Here is a 7,143-nt window from a genome sequence, read left to right on the forward strand (position 1 = left end):
TTTACGCTGTAATGCGCATAAAAGAGATACTATTTAATTAATGATCTCAAATTTTTTCCACAATGGCAGCTTGGGGGAGCGGATTATGTCGATTACATGACCCCAGTATGTAACTGGTACTTATTTAATCGACCCCGAAAGGATGAAAAGCAAAGTCGACCTTGGCGGAATTTGAACTCAGAACGTAGCGACGGGCGAAATACCGCTAAGCATTTCGCCCGGCGCGCTAACGATTCTGCCAGCTTGCTGCTTTATACTGTTTAATTACCGACGAGCCGTTATTCGCAAAGATATGTGAATAGGCTAACTATCATAGTTCTGAGGAACGCTCAACAAACAGTGAAACTGCTCTGTAGAAGATGGCTTCCTCTTTCCTTCTCACGTAAATGCATAGAAAGAATTCCTTTATGTTTTTGGTTCAGGCCCTTGTAATATTTCAGTTTGTCGGGGTTTTTTTTCTAATCACACCGTGTTGGGCATAATATCGCATCCTTAAATCGCTTCTTTGGTCTATGTGTGACTTTTTCCTTGATTAGCTTCCCAAAAAAGGTATTTTTAAGAATTCATCCACTTTCCATTCTGACACTATGACCAGCCGAACACATCTGGTTCATTTTCTTTTCTTAGTTCTGGTGCTATCCACTTTCTCAAGTATAACAGCATCAGGTGTATAAGAAGACCATTTCGTGTTCAGGATGCGCCGGATACAATACTGATGAAACCTGTCCAACTGCTTGATACGATACCTTTAGGTTGTTCACGCTTCTCGCCCATAGCAGGGCTGCAAGAACAAAGGTCTCATGCATAGAGAGATTTGGCTTTCTTGTGATACCCAGTCTGACCTGACCTGCTTCTCGAGTTTCTGAAAAGAAACCATACATACACACATACACGCATACATACATACATACATACATACATACATACATACATACATACATACATACATACATACATACATACATACATAAACGCATCATACATACATTCTTGGAACTGTCTGTCACTTCGAGGCTCGGCTGAAAAGTTCATAGGCTGACCAGGGTACTCTCGTGGAATGAGACCAAATGAGCTTTTATTTTTCAACATAGTCTCCTTTGCGATCCGCACATCTCTGTTGAATGTAAACATTTGCAAAGATGTTTCAGTGTTAATTATGGGCGTTTGCTCAACCAATCAACGAGTGACTCGATATGTTTATGTCTTACTTTCTTTATCTTTTCACAGACACCTTCTCAGTGCATATGCGATTCACAACCTCTACATATCCAAATATATACTGTTGTCTTCTTAACGCTGAGTGCAGCAGCAACGGGTTCCCAATTTTTTTCATCCAGCAGCAGTCAGTATTTCGAGTTTCAAGTGCCTCCCTTTGATTCGCTGTTTGACGCTTCGTGAAATCCTAGTACTTGCAGTTTGTGACAAGCTATCGTTGCTGCGAAGGTGATTTTCGCCATCCATATGTTAACGCTACATTCTAGGCGTATACCAAATGACAAAATGAATTTAAATTCAAAATCTATCAGCGTAAGTACACACAAGTCAAAACAAAGATTTCTACAATATCTTATGTAGATAGCAACAGTTTAATTTACTCCGAGATTATTTGAATTTACTTTGTCTTCTTTCCTTCTTCACTATTTACTTCGACTAAGGCGGTGAGCTGGTAAAAACGTTAGGGCGAAATGTTTAGCGGTATTTGGTCTGCCGTTACGTTTTGAGTTCAAATCCCGCCGAGGTTGACTTTGCCTTTTATCCTTTCAGGGTCGATAAATTAAGTACCAGTTACGCACTGGAGTCGATGTAATCGACTTAATCCCTTTGTCTGTCTTTGTTTGTCCCCTCTACGTTTAGCCTCTTGTGGGCAATAAAGAAATAAGAAACGTTAGCACACCGGACGAAATGTTTAGCGGTATTTCGTCTGTTTTTATGTTCTGAGTTCAAATTCCGCCGAGGTCAACTTTGCCTTACATCCTTTCGGGGTCGATAAATTAAGTACCAGTTGCGTAGTGTGGTCGATCTAATCGACTGGCCCCTCCCCCAAAATTTCTGGCCTTGTGCCTAGAGTAGAAAAAATCGTTAACGCGCCAGGCAAAATGCTTAGGGGCATTTCGTCCGTCTTTACGTTTTGAGATCAAATTCCTACGAGGCCAGCTTTTCCTTTCATCCTTTCAGGGTCTAAAAAATAAGTACCAGGTGAGCTCTGTTGTCGATGTAAATAACTTACCAACCTACCCCACCTGAAATTGTTGGCCTTGTACCAAAATTTGAAATCAATATTAAAAGAGTTTTCATTGTAGCAAGCTGAAACGGATGGTATCAACTTATTATTCCCTTTATTCCCTGCCCTCAAAATTGCTGGTCTTGTGCTTAAATTAGAAACCGAAAAAAAGTGGGTGGATTGGTAGAACTGTTAGAGTGTCGGATAAAATACTTTGTGGTGGTTATTCCAGATTTTTATAGTCTGAATTCAAATTCTGCTAATGTAATTTTTGCCTTCATCTCTGAGGAATCCATAAAGTAAAGTCCCAATCAAATGCTGGAATCGATGCAATCGACTAATTCTTCCCATCAAAACCACCGATCTTTTAAATGCTTAGTGGCGTTCCTTTCAACTTTACGTTCCAAGTTCAAATGCCGCCAGGGTTGACTTTGCATTTCGTCCTTTCGGTATCAATAAAGGCTTCTCGGCCTTTTGGCTAAGATCAGAGTGAAGTAAGCACCAGTTGAGTACTGGGGTCGATATAATCAACTAACCCTCTCCACCGATACTACTGACCATGTGCCAAAATTTGAAACCAAATTTTAAAATTATCTCTCAGGTGGTGAAAGGTGACGAAAATCGCTATGGCGTCAGCAAAATAAAATAATAAAAATCCTATGCATCAATTTGTTCCGGCTCTTTACGTTGTGGATTCAAAGCCCATCGAGGTCAATCGTGCTTTTTCACCCTTTTGGAATGGTTTGGAATTGTTAAGATACTGTAGCAAGGAAATACTGAGGGTAATAGAGTCTTCTTAGCCCCTCCCCTTAAAACTGTTGACTTTGTGCCTAAATTAAAAATTATTATTGATAGAGGTGAAGGTTAGCGAGCTGGCAGAACCGTTAGCACGCCGGACAAAATGCTTAGCGAAATTTCCTCTGTCTTTACGTTCTGAGTTCAAATTCCACCGAAGTCGATTTGCCTTTCATCTTTTCGGGACCAATAAAATAAGTAATGGTCAAGTAGTGGGGTTGATGTGATCGCCCCCGCCCCCCTCAAAAACCTCTAGCCCAGTACCACAATTTTAAACCATTATTTATTGGGCGGTGAACTGGCAGAATTGTTAAAACATCGGACAAAAATACATTCTGGTATTCCGTTACGGTTTATTAAGTTCTGAGTTCAAATTCAGCCAGAGTCAAATTTACCTTTCGTTCTTTCCAGGGTCGTTAAAATAAAGTACCTGTCAAGTACTGGCTCAATATGACCAACTACACTCTTCCATTCCCAAGAAATTGCTTATACAATTGTTTAAGAGACCCGACTCGAATTTTTTTTTTAATCACGTTCACCGTATTTGAAATCAAAGTTAATTTTTCATTAAATTATTCATTCCAATTTACTTGTGTTTATTTATTTAGTTGGTTGGTTAGTTAGTTATTCATTTATCCATTTATTTTTAAATGTTCAAGTTGCAGACTCTAGCTCAGAGTTTTTAGTTCGAAACTCGTTAATAACTATTTAGTTTTTCTTCCCATCTAGATTGCTAAAGGGGGGATATATTCCTTTGACATGTTGGGCCCGGTTGATGGTGACAGTAACTCGAACAGCAACCCGGGGCATCACATGCTTATGGGCCCCACATCATATGTTTGGATTCTTTTGAAATGAAAGGGAAAATGAAAATAATAAACAAACGCTTTATTCCTATATTTGATAACATTTGATAAATACGGGGATGTACTTGCTGGCAGTGATTTCATCTGAGACAATGTGTTGAAGCTAAAACAATTACAGCATGAAGACATACATCAGTCACTCAAAAATATACATGGATTCTTTTACTCTTTTGCTTGTTTCAGTCATTTTGACTGTGGCCATGCTGGAGCACCGCCTTTAGTCGAAGAAATCGACCCCAGGACTTATTCTTTGTAAGCCTAGTACTTATTCTATCGGTCTCTTTTACCGAACCGCTAAGTTACGGGGACGTAAACACACCAGCATCGGTTGTCAGGCGATGTTGGGGGACAAACACTGACACACAAACATATACACACAATACACATATATACATATATACGACGGGCTTCTTTCAGTTTCCGTCTACCAAATTCACTCACAAGGCTTTGTTCGGCCCGAGGCTATAGTGGAAGACACTTGCCCAAGGTGCCACGCACTAGGACTGAACCCGGAACCATGTGGTTCGTAAGCAATCTACTTACCACACAGCCACTCCTGCGCCTACGTTAACTTCAATTAAACATTTATTATTTCGTGTCAATATTTTCCTCACACTAACTGCAACCTGGTCATTGACATGGTCCCACTCTAACTGGTTTCGGTGAGGTTGTGTCAGTAATTAGGCCATAGTTATTGCAATTAAAATTTTGACACCAAATATTAAATGTTTAAGTGAAGTTAACAGTATTTTTGTGTTTTTGAATGGCTGACATGTCTCCCACACTATAATTGTAGAGGCGCGTGGCTTAGTGGTTAAGGTGTTGGAGTTATGATCGTAAGATTGTTGTTTCAATTCCTGGACTGGGCGACGAGTTGTGTTTCACGTTGCTCCAGTTCACTTACCTGGGAAAAATGAGGAACCCTGTGATGGACCGGCGTCCCATCCAGTGGCAGCATATATCCAGTGGTGGTGGTGGTAGTGGTGATGGGGGTGTATGCGCCACAGAAACCAGAAAACAGATTCTATGAGTCAATATGACTCGGAAAGGATTTTCATTCTTTTTTTTTTATCCTATCCTTCCTTGCTATAATTGTAATAAAAACTTTGTTCCTAGATTCATTAAACTAAAATATATACTTTATTGTTACGTTTAGAATTTTTACTCTTTGTGAAAATTTTAAAGAATATTTATGCCAAGGTACTGCATTTCAGCTTTCCAATGTGTCAACAGCCCTAGGAGCAGTCTTGTCGATATGTATAACAATAATAATACACGAATCCCACTACAGATAAACAACACTGTTGTGGTGTAATTACAGGTAGAAACTTCTGTTGTCGTACAATTACAGGTAAAAATGTAATCCTATCGGGGTGTAATTACAGATAGACATCCTACTGGGATGTAACTGAAGATAGACACTTCTGTTGGTGTGAAAACAAAGTAAACATTTCCATATGATGTAAGTAGAAATGGAATCCACACAAATATTTTGTTAAGCACTTCATTTCCTGTTACATAATACAGCATTCTCCACACCAAAAAGTATTTTCGGTTATTGTTGCTGTTGTTTTGCACTGCGCCAGATTGCTACTATTGTTGTTGGTTCCCTGCATCCACTATCAAATAGCAGTTCAACAAGTTAGTCGAGGGAACCACTCTGTGGTTATTCATAGATTTCATTAATGATTTATGAAATCAATAGAAACAACTTAGAAATTAGAAACAAAGTTTATATATGATTATTAATAGGGGAATGTGGCCAATAAAGATAATACGCTAGTACTTTCCATAAAAGGTACCTGGTTCCTAGCCAATTTTATGGTTTAACTTAAAATAGTTTTCCTGATTTAAGCTAAAGAGGATTTGTAATGCTGTGCGAACGGAAGTTCAATTTAAGGTGCAAGACAACATTAATGTCTTCTAAAATATCCGCAGTTGCAACAGTCGCAATGTGCAAAATCTCATACACATTTTAATACAGTTAATATATTTGCCCGAGAAGAAATTACATTAAGTGAAGCAAAACTGTATAATTGGTGCAGAAGGTACAGTGATGGGTCAAATTCTTTTGTAGAATTTGGCATGAAATAATTTGTCGAAGGACACAAAGTGCCGCCTGGCCTGAGAATCGAAGCCACAACCTAAAGAACATGAGCTGAACAACTTCAACCACTAAGCCACGTACGTTCACTCCTATGACTAGGTCACAAATAGAAGTCAATATCGTCACCCTAAATGTTGATTATCAGATGGTTTGTCTCAGGTCTTGTCTAGAGATAAATGCTCTAAACCAATATTTGTCATTAGAGAGAGACAGACAGACAGAAAAAGAGACAGAGAGAGACAGACAGAGGGATAATGAGAGACTGGGAAAGAGAAACATACAGTGACTAAGAGACAGAGAGAGGGAGAAGAAGAGAGACAGAGAGAGGGAGAAGAAGGGAGACAGAGAAAGATACAGAGATTTAGAGTCAAAGTAATTGGTCCATACATTTTATAACATTATTGACTCTGGAGGTATGAAAACTGAAATCGATATCGTATAAATCAAAATATATGTCCAATAAGGGATACAGATTTCAGGACAAACGCACACATAAACACAAACACACACGCAGAGACACACGCAGACACACACACACACGCAGACACACACACACACACACACACACACACACACACACACACACACACGCACGCACACACACACACACATATATATATATAGTCGAAATTTATAGAAAAACAAAAGATGAAAACAGGTGTATAAACAACAAGTAGTTTAACGCTCGGGAAAGTGAGAAAGCCTTTTACGTTTCGAGCCTACGCTCTTCAACAGAATGGAACACGAGGAAGTAAATAGAGAGAGAATTTTAAAAATCCTTGTGGATTTGGCGATCAATATATATATATATATATAAAGAGAGAGAGAGAGGGAGAACGAGAAATGCACATTTATACATGTGCATATAAACATATACAAACACATGCATATATATACACATACATACATAAAAACTTACATAAATACATACATACATACACACACACTTATATACACACAGATACATGCGTGCATGAACATGTATTTTTATGAGGAGGTCACAAAAAAATTATACTGTGGAAGAAGTGATTCAGCGGAAACTATGAATACAAGATGTAAAAAAAACCAAGAAAGTAAAAAAGAAAGCAAGAAAGAAAGAAAAACGAGCATTGAAAACAGTCAGGAAGCAGATAACACAATAGTCGAAATGTTCA

The sequence above is a fragment of the Octopus sinensis genome, linkage group LG2, assembly GCF_006345805.1.
Source record: "Octopus sinensis linkage group LG2, ASM634580v1, whole genome shotgun sequence".
Lineage (NCBI taxonomy): Eukaryota > Metazoa > Mollusca > Cephalopoda > Octopoda > Octopodidae > Octopus > Octopus sinensis.